Source organism: Rutidosis leptorrhynchoides, chromosome 6, assembly GCF_046630445.1.
Source record: "Rutidosis leptorrhynchoides isolate AG116_Rl617_1_P2 chromosome 6, CSIRO_AGI_Rlap_v1, whole genome shotgun sequence".
Lineage (NCBI taxonomy): Eukaryota > Viridiplantae > Streptophyta > Magnoliopsida > Asterales > Asteraceae > Rutidosis > Rutidosis leptorrhynchoides.
In genome coordinates this window covers 71,072,436-71,084,550 of record NC_092338.1, presented here as the reverse complement: position 1 = coordinate 71,084,550, position 12,115 = coordinate 71,072,436, and the positions used below count along the sequence as shown (strand labels likewise).

At 33.9% G+C, this 12,115-nt stretch overlaps 1 long non-coding RNA gene across 3 annotated transcripts; it reads left to right on the top strand.

The window, feature by feature from the left end:
• The first annotated feature begins 1,442 nt into the window (after positions 1 to 1,442).
• Positions 1,443 to 3,831, top strand: LOC139852049 (uncharacterized). 3 transcript variants are annotated; one of them, XR_011760892.1, is made up of 4 exons: positions 1,443 to 1,609; positions 1,823 to 1,893; positions 2,043 to 2,077; positions 2,545 to 3,831. It is a non-coding gene; the product is annotated as an uncharacterized lncRNA (long non-coding RNA). The 3 variants fall into 3 exon arrangements; XR_011760890.1 differs by having other exon boundaries at positions 1,834 to 1,893; positions 2,545 to 3,830; XR_011760891.1 differs by having other exon boundaries at positions 1,834 to 1,893; positions 2,530 to 3,830.
• Positions 3,832 to 12,115: the final 8,284 nt, after the last annotated feature.

Here is a 12,115-nt window from a genome sequence, read left to right as displayed (position 1 = left end):
TATTCAGTGCGTTTATTTCTGACCTCTGAATGACATATGGTGCTGAATGGTTCAGAATTCAGTGCTGAACCATTCAGAGGTGAAACACTCTCTTAACCATTAAGCGCCTAAATGTTGTGTAATTTTCTCCTCAAATCCTATCCTGAACACTTAACTAACAAATATATTGAATATTTTATTCATGTTACACTTTGATAAAGTAATTTTACTCAGTTAATATCGTTCATTCTAAATGATTATCAAACAGCTTATTTTCATTCGGAACAAACTTTATTCAGAGGCTTTGAATGATTCAGATTCTGAACCATTCAGCGCTAAATCATTCAGTTTTATCAAACGCACCCTAACACTTCTTTTTTCTATAGCGTCTGTAGCATAGCAGCTTGAACCTGAAAAAACAGCAAAATTAACAAGAAAGAAATTAACAAGAAAGAAGAAAACAATTAAGTAATAACAGGTATAATTTTAAAATTAAACGGTCCAATTCGTTTGAAAACTAGCGTCAGTCGCTCGACTTTGACACACCGACGAAGAGATTAACGTTGTGGCGGTGTCGATTGATGCTGGAAAGTCGGCATCGGTGGTGGACGACGGTAACACTGACGACAGGTACCGCATGCTCTTACAATAAGCCTAAAGAATTATCTATATATCTAATAGACAAAACCATGTAGCACTATTCATCAATAGTAACTAGGGGTATTTTCGTCATTTTACTTTTTTTTTTGGGTCTCCAACGATAAAAGAAGCAACTCTAATAAAATAACCAACCCTTCAATGTTACCAAAGATGTCGAAAAAATTCTTTTTTACCAAAAAAATCAAGTAACCTTTTTTTTTCTTCTTCCTCAACGATAAAGGAGGCAATTTTCATAAAAGGAACAACCCTTCAATGTTACTAAAAGATGTCGAAAAACATTTTTTTTTACAAAATAGATCAACTAACTTTTTTAAAAAACAAAAAAAACGAACGCTAAAAGAAGCAACTTTCACAAAAGAAACCACCCTTCAATGTTAGATGTCGAAAAAAAATTCTTTTTAACAAAATAGATCAAGAATTTTTTTTTTAACTCGTATTCAAAACGGGGCTCCCGACGCGAAGCAAGGGGCTCCACTAGTTAACTAATACTAATACTTAGGTATTTAGTATGAGATGAATTGGGTTCCTTAAGGCCCATAACTTTTTAATTTAGTGGGAACCCAACTGTGATCATATTAGCTAGCCATGAAGCCTCACAAGCCCACATCTATCTATAGATTGTATTATATTGCTAAAGTGATAGACATCATAAATAATGAATTTTTCTTCGTAAAAAAATAAAAAAAAAATTTTAAAAATTTAAGAGCACGTAGATGATATCATTAATATAAAATTTATTAAATAAAATTTTAAATAGTAATTACTCCGTACCGTATAAGATGCAGTACCTCCTTTCTCTCAAATCAAAATAAACCCTAAAAAAAAACCCAAACAACCTGCGATTTACACCCACATAGGTAAACCACTAAACCATAAAATGGTTTTCTTTCAGTAATTCCATTCTTCCATTCCTCCTTTGGTTGCAGATCCAACAAGAAACGCTTCATTATTGTGATTTCTTATATACCAGGTTTCTTTTCTACTCCGTATTTCAGTGCTTGAACGTTTTCTTCTTTTTTGCTTATCTATCTTTTTACTTTATATTCAGATTTAAAGAGGATTAATTATTTGTAGGATGAGTTTAATTGTAGATATAAACTTATTTTTACTGTAGTATTGCTGTTCGACTTTGGTTCTCAGTTCATTGAAAAATTTCACTCATGTAATAAATAATTTGAAATAGTGATTGTGCAGGTGTGATAAGTTATGTGATTATGTAAGTGCACTAAAGGTGTTCGATGATATGACTGTGAGGTATTTAGTTACATGATATGATTTCTGTAACACGTATTTTATATATAAAAAGAATTGATTATGTGACCTTTGGATGGAGTTTTGGTGTTTTCAAAAACCATATGCAGTCTAATTTTTTTCCCTTCTACATCTATTCTTTTTTGTTACAGATGTTCAATTTATGCTTCAGACTAACTGGCTCCAGGTGCAAATCTATAGTTTTTTTATTTAATCGTTTTGTAGCATTGAGATGCTTTCTAATCTTTTAAAAATATTTCATGCATCATTAGCCTTTGGATTAAAGTTGCATAACTTGAGGATGATATTTTTTTAGTGCTTTGAGAAATGCAAGGGATCATATTTTTCTTGATTGTCATACTTTTATATTGCAACTATTATGTGTACAAAATGTTTGCAAGGAGTTGGTTGTAAGCATGTTGCTATTTTATCGCCTACAATTTCAGCCTATATATATTTGTCTTATTTAATGGGCATATTTAACTTATGGTGTTCTCCAACTTCAATGAAACATACTACTGTATATAAGAATTTATCCAATAGGTGATGGATCCAAGTGGCTCTGCCCCTTGAGCACAACCCATTTGGACCCATATCCCATTTTCGTTTTTAATGATTGTGCATGCTGACTATGTTTAGAATTATTCTCTCAAGGTTTGCATCTCGATCGAGTCTTTGAAAGTCATCGTTTTCCATGGATATGTTTGTATTGATTAAAAGGTATGTCATCCTTGACCCACATCATGTTTTACTCTGTAATTTTGATTATTTAACCTTTTTATGTTGGAGCATTTTAGACATTTTTATAGTCATTTGTGTATCGCTAAAGTGACATTTTGATTATTTATCCTTTCACAACTACCTCTAATGGAGTCCCTATACAGTCATCTTTAAATCATTCATATCTAACTCTGGTTGAGGTATTTCTCTTTTTTTACAGCTGAACATGTTTTTGGGTATCTTATTGTTGAGCAAAAGATTTTTTATCAGATACAAGTGCTTATTACTCTTAAAGAAGATTTACAAACCAAAAAAATGCTTTATATATTAAGAATTTCTGAATAAACCTTATTGGCTTTAGCTTGGGCCCAACTTATTCATAAGGTGAATGTTAGCTTATATTCACAATGGGCCAGATTGGGTTGGGGCTGAACTTGGCGGTGATGATATGGGTTAAAATAGTCACAATGGGTTGGGTTGGGTGGCTTGCGATTACTTCTTTGCCTATTTTACAAACTTTATATAAGTTTTGATATTTCATATAAATACAGAGATATAAGCTTATTATATAAATGTATCTTTATGCTAGGCTTGATGTATTTTGACTCATTCATTAGCAAGTGGGTCAAATAAGTCAATTATAATATTGCCTATTTCAAGTGATGTTTCGAATGCTTGCTTATGCCAATTAGCATATCCATACTTCATGTCTCTGTTATTTGTACTTTTGGATTGGTTTATTAGTTTATCTTCGTGATTATGATATTTGTTTGTAATTGCAAGCTTTGTAACTGATATGCTACATGCTTATCTTTTATTAGTTTTGCTACAGGAATTGAATAAGACACAATGAAAAACTTAGCAAGGACATGAAGAAGAAGGTTTGAGCCAAAACTTATTTATTGTTTTCAATCGGTTGTGTATCACATGATCACAATCAAATTATATATGTTGAAGTAGGTGCTTTGTCTGGGACCGTGAGTGAGATTTGAAAGAATTTAGAATGGATTCATGTATTCAACTTGGTTTAATAATGGGTCTGAAGTATCAAGAGTGGTGAAAATGATTTTGAAGTGATAGTTTGACTACATAGTATCATACTGTTGAATATCATAATGTTTAATAGTGTTCATAATCTTATCGTTCCGTCCAATTATGGTTATCGTTTACTCTAACGTGCGTTAAATTAAGTCACCATATGAATATGTTTTATCAATTCGATTGCCATTTACGCTATGGTGCTAATTGAGCAGGTTTGTTCAGTATTATCAATTTTGTTTTATAATAAACAGATTGTCACTGGTGCCGTGCTGTAACATTTACATTTACAGTATCATAAATAAATAAACATTATTATAAATAAATAAACATTCAACAGTTTTTCTTTGATAAACCCGTGATTTCACGGGTCCTTCAACTAGTTAATTACTTAACCGTGAACTGGTAAGATGTCTCATTGATCCAAAACCAAATTTCACGCCATTTTGTTTTTAAGGAAAGCAAACTTCAACACCATTTATCAGCTTCTACTAATAACGATGTTTTAAGCTTACCTTTAAAAACGTACATACCCACTCCAACAAGATTAATTCATTCGGAAAGTCATAGTAATTGCAGATTATTATAGTTTAGTTATATATATATATATATATATATATATATATATATATATATATATATATATATATATACAGCGACGGAGCTTGAACACTAACAATGAGGGGGCCATAAAAACTCAATCAAAACATGTAATCTCTTATATATAAATAAAATCCATAAAATTCAAAATAACGAAGACATGATGATTAATGGTTGATATAGGAAAAAACTACAACTCAGCTCGACGACCCTTAAGGTCCTTAAACTCATCAATTAGAGACTCAGAATCAAACATTTCTGCAATTTCTCTTTCAATATAAACCACCAAGTTAGAAGAGAGAAAATCTTCTGACATTTTATTACGAAGCCGATTCATAATAATGTTCATTGCTGAAAATCCCCTCTCGGTTGTTGCAGTGAAAATCGGAAGTGTCAAAATTAGTCGCGTTAATCTTTCAATCAAACCATACGCTTCACACTTTACTTTCTACAAGGAACCTACATAGTCCATAAATAGTTGAAACGCGACTCAGCTTTCGATTCTTTGACTACTCAGCATTATACAGCTCAAATTCATAACTCAATATAATCATTTCTTGTTCAGTAAAAGAGCAAATTTGGTCAATATTTAATATTTCAGAAGCTTTTCTAGGGACTAAAGCAGAACTAAGAGTCACAGAAATGTTAGGATACGAAGAGGAGAGACTGAACAGGGAAGTTAGGATACAAAAAAAACGAAAAGTCGAGACGGTAAGGGTTTGTGATTTAATAATCTAATTAATTTATTTTAACATTTAATAACAAAAAATGATTAATAAACCAGTAGATATTCAAATTTTAATTTGATGGGGCCACGGTTTAAACTTTAACATATTTAATTGTTAAAATTATATAAATTGATAGTAAGGATATAACTTTTTGGGGGGACCATGGTACCCCATGCCCTTACAATCCTCCGTCGCTATATATATATATATATATATATATATATATATATATATATATATATATATATATATATATATATATATATATATAGGGGCATGATCAATGGGTAAGTAACCAATCGGGGGGAAGCGGGGAGAAGCAAAAATTTATTTTTTTCCGTTTTTTTTGGAATTTTTTTTTTCCGGCATCAAGATCACACGAAAATATGAACATTTAGAAGAGACACTTCGTGATGAATGTTATTATTTAGGCGGAGAAACGATCGACAAAAATAACATTCAAGATAATATTGTTCGTGAAGAATATGAACGTTTTTTTTCTTCATGTTTTGTGAAGTAAAATTTAGCCCGATTTAGAGTTTAAGGTTTAGGGTTTAGGGTTTGGTGTTTTGGGTTTATTCCATAAACCCTAAACCCTAAACTCTAAACCGTTCGTGTTAAAAACTCAATCTAAATCCTAAATCTAAACCCTAAATCTAAACCCTAAACTAAATTTCTAAACCCTAATATCTAAACCCTATAAACCCTAATATCTAAACCCTAATATCTAAACCCCAATAGCTAAAACCTCAACATACACTCGAAAAACACGATAATTGTTATATATTACTTCTTCGAGCGTTTTTCCGCCAAAATAAAAACATTTATCACAAAGTGTCTCTACTAAATGTTCATATTTTCATCTCATCTATAATGTTCGTGAACAAAGTTTTTTCAAAAAACGAAAAAAAAAGTTTTTACTTCCCCCCGCTTTCTCCCGATTGGTTACTTCCCTCTTGATCCTACTATATATATATATATATATATATATATATATATATATATATATATATATATATATATATATATATATATATATATATATATATATATATATATAAATTATATTAATAATGCGAAAATCATCACATTTTTGAATGTGGATATAACAATCTAAAAAGTTAAAAAAAAAAATTTTGATAGTAGTATTTTTGCCTCTTTCAATTGAGAGTAATTGAATACAAATTTACAATGTGTTACTCATATCAAGTCATTTTTGTGTAATGGGCGTTATAATAGTAAGTGAATTTATTATTTAATATCATTTATCTTTCTAATCTATTTATTTAATAAAATTGTATTTTGACGATGTCATTTTTTAAGTATTTTGAATTCTAAATAAAAAAAAATACCACATGTCAACATTATAGTCTCATATGTGATTTCATAAATATAATATTTAAAAATATCTAATCAATTTCAATTTTAATTATATATAAAGAAAGGATAATGGTCAATTCATGATGACGCTAGCTATTTGCTTTCAAAATTTATAGCTCACAACGATAATTGTTTGATAAATTCAAATTAATTTGCACGTTTTTTTACCCATCCGTTCTAATTTTTTTTTTTGGCTAAAGTTACACATGTTATAGCCAAATTAGTATATCAATTTCTTTGTTCATTTAGACATTTTGACTAATTTAGACACTTTGATTCGTATTAATCTCTTTGTTCATTTAACAGGTAAATTTCACGTTTAAGTGTATGTAGTAACAACTGACCTATTTGAATAACACATTTTTTTAATTATGTTGTACATTGACACAAAATACTTTAGAAAATATAATGACTTGATCAGAACAAAGCAATTTCATGAATGATTGTTTTCGTCATTGTCATGGTGTAATACAGGTAATCGGTGTCAATAGTAACGCATTCAAATACTATTTTTTTGAGATGCCTTTACAAATCCACAAATCATGCTTTTACAACTCATCGTTTATTTAACAAGAAATCATGTTTACATCCATACGTAACTTTATGTTGTGTAATCAATCTATGCGTAAACTATAATTGATCAAAGTATTACTAATGTGTGTTGTTTACAAAAACATAGTTTACTAATTCAACTACAACAGTACTTTTTACATTTTTCCTATAATATCGTTATTTCATATATAAGTTTAAAAATCAATAATATTTACGGATGAGTCCCCGTACAACGCACGGACTCATAAATCTAGTTATCTACAAAAGGCAAGCAAAAAAGAAACAAAATTGTATGGGATTGATTCTAGTTGATACGTTATTTATTCTAAATAATTAATACATAATTTATTCAAATTAATAATGATTATCGATTATGCTATTCCTTCTAATAACACCGTATTTATTCTATTCAATTCTTTATTTTTCATTTCGTGTTTCTTAGAATTCTTCTCTCATCTGTAATAATTTATATCATTTATCATTTTCCTATACATTCAAATCATGTTAAATGTATGTGTTTCTCATATAAAATGTTATTGCAAAACTGCAATTCGTGACGTTTTTTTAATGAGTGATGGTCTTTTGATTATTTATCTTATATTCATGTGATTCTCATATAAGACGGTTTTATGATAATATGTTGGAGATTCACATATATAAGCGTATTTTGTACACAAGCAATGAATTTTAATGACCTCAAGTGCGTTTCTATTAACAACACTAAAGTAACAAATAAGTAATGATATGGCTAAAACAGACGGTTTTATTTGCGCAGAGTCATTAGGCCGCGACGCGTCAGAATCAACTACCACGGGGGCGAGTAATGGTTTTATTATTTATATTTAGCTGGGGTTCCTAGCTATAACTCACCTACTTGTCTTCCTTTTAACGAGTAAGTGGTAAATATAACTCAGGTACGTATTTTTGTATGTTTGCTCAGTAACGTGGGACAAAAGTGCCTATATAGTTAACCCTAGCGACAAGAGGTGATAGATTAAGACTAACTAAATAAAACAGTAATTGGACAATAAAAGTAAAGATAGATAGGTATGAAGAATAGAATTCTGAAGGGGAATTATCGTAAGAGTTTAACTTCCTAGGATAAACACTAAACCTCAATCAACTGGGCTATGAACCTAACTGACTTGTCACTAAGAGTTTAGGCCTTGAAGATTCTGGCTAAGACGGATATCCCTACTCCCAACGTTAACCTAAAAGGTTTAAACGACCTTATGGAATGAATCCTAGGTACATGAACAATGTGGTATACCCATAAAGGAAAGTCTCAGCTTTTCTTAATCCTAGTTGGTCTAACTAAAGCAATATCCTACCACTTAATCACTATGCTATGCCTTAACATTAACAGATGTGCAATCTTAGATATTCTAAGGTACTGCTAATTGGGATAGAAGTCTCTCCTTTGCGATCACTTATTCAACCCCGGATCATCTTACAATATCTCAAGAACATTGCTTCTGACGCGAATCATGCTTTTGAGTAAGCTAGTGTTCACTGAACTCCCTAATGCTAACTCTAATCACAACCTAAATGGGCAGCTCTTCTATGACGAACAAGTGGTTATTCGTATGTAGGTACTATATCCCTATTGTGACGTTAAGCACACATAACTACTTAACTTGTATCCTAGGGTTGATCAGGTCCTAATACTAGGTTATAGCCACGTGAATAAGAGGAAAGGGTGATCCGTAAATTAAACTTCTAAACCGTCAAGGTTTCAGCATAACAGTATGATAAGTTTCAGAAAAAATATTCAACATATAATAAACATTTGTAACAGATAGATAATCATGCAAGATGAAAGCAACTCAAGATAATAACTTTATTAAATTAAGGAAAGCGTTCACCGTTTACAGACGAGATCTGGACCATTACAAGTGCTGACAACCTCTAGACTGCTCCTATTACAATCTTCGGCGTTCGCCTCCGGGTACTTGATTTTCCGCTCGGAGGTGAGAAGGCCTTGAAAGCTCTAGTGAGAGAAAGGGTATTGTAGTGAGAGAGTGAAGAGAGGTGTGTGGAAATTGGATGACAAAAAGCCCTTTAAATAGACTAGAAAATTGCCTGCAAACGGCTGGCAGGCCGTTTGCTAGGCAAGCCGTTTCTTGAGGCCGTTTGCTGGACCGTTTGGCAGGCTGTACCCTATACTGGCAAGCCGTATGGCAGGACGTTTTTTTGGTCTGATCAGCCTTGATTCACTGGATCGTAACTTGATTTCTTGTCTTTCACCGTTTTCGCTCTAGAATCTTCGTTTTAGCTCCGTTTTTCTTGATTCTTTTTGCATCGTCTTCGTAATTACTTTACCTACAAATTTAACCGAAAAAGCAATTATTTTGCCGACAAAGCTTTGAACTTTATGCTTTTGGGACTTAATATCGGGGGTAAAAACATAACTTTTTAGCCGATATCAAATATCCCACACTTAGACTTCGCTTGTCCTCAAGCAAACTTCTGAACTTAAAACAGCTAGGACTTTAATTCGTAGTGATCACGTTGTTTTTGTTCCGCAAGACAGAAGAGCGGAAACTTAGTTTTTATCCTTTTTGCTATCCTCGAATCTTTTTCCGCAAGCATGAGAGGAGGTTACATAACTGAGGCTATCTCACTCGGGTCACTCATTTCACTAAAGTGTTTAGGGTGTCCTATAGTTCTAAGAAATGAAGTCACTCTTAGCCAGGCATGCTTACATTCTTCATTATAGGCTTGATCAAGACTCAAATCTCCATCACTTATTTGCGAGAATTTTCAGTTATCGACTCAGCTCGAATTGTGAAGAGATGAGGGTTTGGAAGTTTCTAGAGTGCGAAGGGTTTTGATAGATAGGAGTTTCTTTTAAAAGATTGATTTTTGCAATCCTTTCAGCTTTTTGTCAGGAATTTCTCGGTAAGCATCCTTCTTTTTGACTGCCAGGAGTTTCTTTTCTCGAATCTTTTCTGGTTCTGCTCCTTTTCTCAGAACCTTTATTTATAGAGACTTTGCTCTAATTTTTTTTTTTTGAAAGCATCTTTTGCTTTTTTCTTCGAGGTCTCCTTTGGCGATCTTCTTTGATAATTGGCTTGGATGCTCGCATTTTTTCTCGTGCGATTTTGAAGAGGGTTTTTCCGAAAAAGAATGATTTTGTCGGGATTTATTTCTTTTATTTTTGAAGCGGATAGAATAGATAAGAAGAGGTGAATGGATTTATGGAGTGAAAATGGAAATGAAAGTGTGTAGCGGGGGTTGTTTTTGTCTTCACGAATAGCTGAGGTTCTAACTTAGTCATCCTCGTCAAAATGTGTGATTCCGAAATGTAGATCAAGAGCAAGTTCTGATTCTGAGATGTTAACATTGGCGCGCTCAACGAAAATATAGTGAAGCACTAAAAATGAGTGCTTATAAAGCCTTATTTGGGGGTGCCTCACAACAATTATAGCAGGTCGAATTGCGCCTTTCGTTATGCAATGCTCTTTTGAAACGTTGATTTTTGATTTTCGCAAAAAGTTTTCAACCTTGTTTTACCCTTTTTGTCTATTTTGTAGCAAAAACTTTTGATCTTTTATAGAATTGTATAATCCTTAGTGTTTTATAATTCGGAAAGTTTTAAATTTTTGTGAAAAACTTGAGGGTTTTACAAGAATCATTATGTGCAACATTTTCTATCCCACACTTTAAAATAACATTGTCCTCAATGTTAAGGATACGACGTATCCCACACTTTAGATTTTTTTTTTTGTGCTATTAAAAGTTTATGTTGGTGGAGTTGCCAATCTCACACTTAGTTTTTAAAGTGGTATAGTAGTTTGCGTATATTCTATTGAAAAGATGATGAAGACGTAGTACTCCCCTATGGTTTCAGGACGTGTGGTCGGATGGCGCGCTGGTTATTGATCCTTCAATTCTTGTGCCGGCACCATCCTCGTTTAAAGCGTCCTTGCTCCAAGTTGTGTTTCCATCTCGTACGGTCTCGATCGTCGTTTGTTTGGTGACGTTTTATTCATGCAATTTATTATTCTAAAAACCATACATACTAAAACATAAAGATAGTTATGCCCGGAACCGGGCGTACAAAAATAAGATAATGTAGCATAAGTGATAATATGAATGTTCCAAAATAAACATGGTCACGGCTGAGGTGGTGGGTACGGAGGGGAATAGATTACGCTGGTGCGTGGCCTGGCCGGGTTTCTCAATCAGGACTGACCCTCGTCGGTCATTTCCTCGTCCGTGGCGAACTGGTTTGCCAACTCTTCCGTGTTCATGCCCGAGGATATTCCAAACTGTATTTCGTTCAATCGTGCAATTAACCCAGTAAGTGATGATGTGCTCGTGTAAACCATAGGCCATGTCTGCCAACCCATTCCTTCCTGTAAATCTCTACCTCTACCCCACTGCTGGTTAACGTCCATACCATCAATACCCTGTACAATCCCTGTAGTCGTACGTTGCTGCAACGCCTGATCCCATCTCGACTCCTGAGCTTCGGTAGATGTGTTAACGTTAACGTTCATGTGGTCGGTGTTGAACAGGTCGTCGACAAAACTCCAGGCCCCTGTGTTCGGTGGAGGTGGCGGTGGAGGTGTAGACGTGATAACTGTACGCTGCGTGTAGTGATGTGTAGGTGGAGGGGGAGGTCCTAAAAACTGGTGGCTTGGGCCTGCTCCTCTGGGATCACGGTGGGATTCTAGTTTTGGGTACTCATGAGGATATGGCGGAACATGGAGCTGTTTGCCTGCATAGTGCGCAAAATGATCCAAATTCTTAAGGATCGCATGGTGGGCAAACCAACTCTCGTGCCCTGCTAGATCCCCCATGTGGTATTGGTATGGCGGATACCGTGGCCGATCACCCTCCCCAACTGGTGAGTGTCGGCGGGTGTCAGTGGGCCGTCCATGTGCTGTGGGATCATCCTCATCCCTTGGTTCCTGAGAACCTCGCCACCTACTACCGTCTCGCGTCCTCATATCTGGTCTGAAACCCTGTACTCTCACCCCTGACACTGTCCGATCTTCAGAACCAGGTATTTCTGGATTCGCCTGAATGATTAACTGCTTAACCTCAACACGAATGTAATCCCAACTGCTTAGTAGCTTATACCCTATTTCTTCTGACATAGCCCCGATCCTATAATTAAACCATTCTACACTTTCCAAAACGCGCATTCTACGAAGAAGTTTAGTAACAACGCCCCCTAAAACAGGCACAACTGTTCT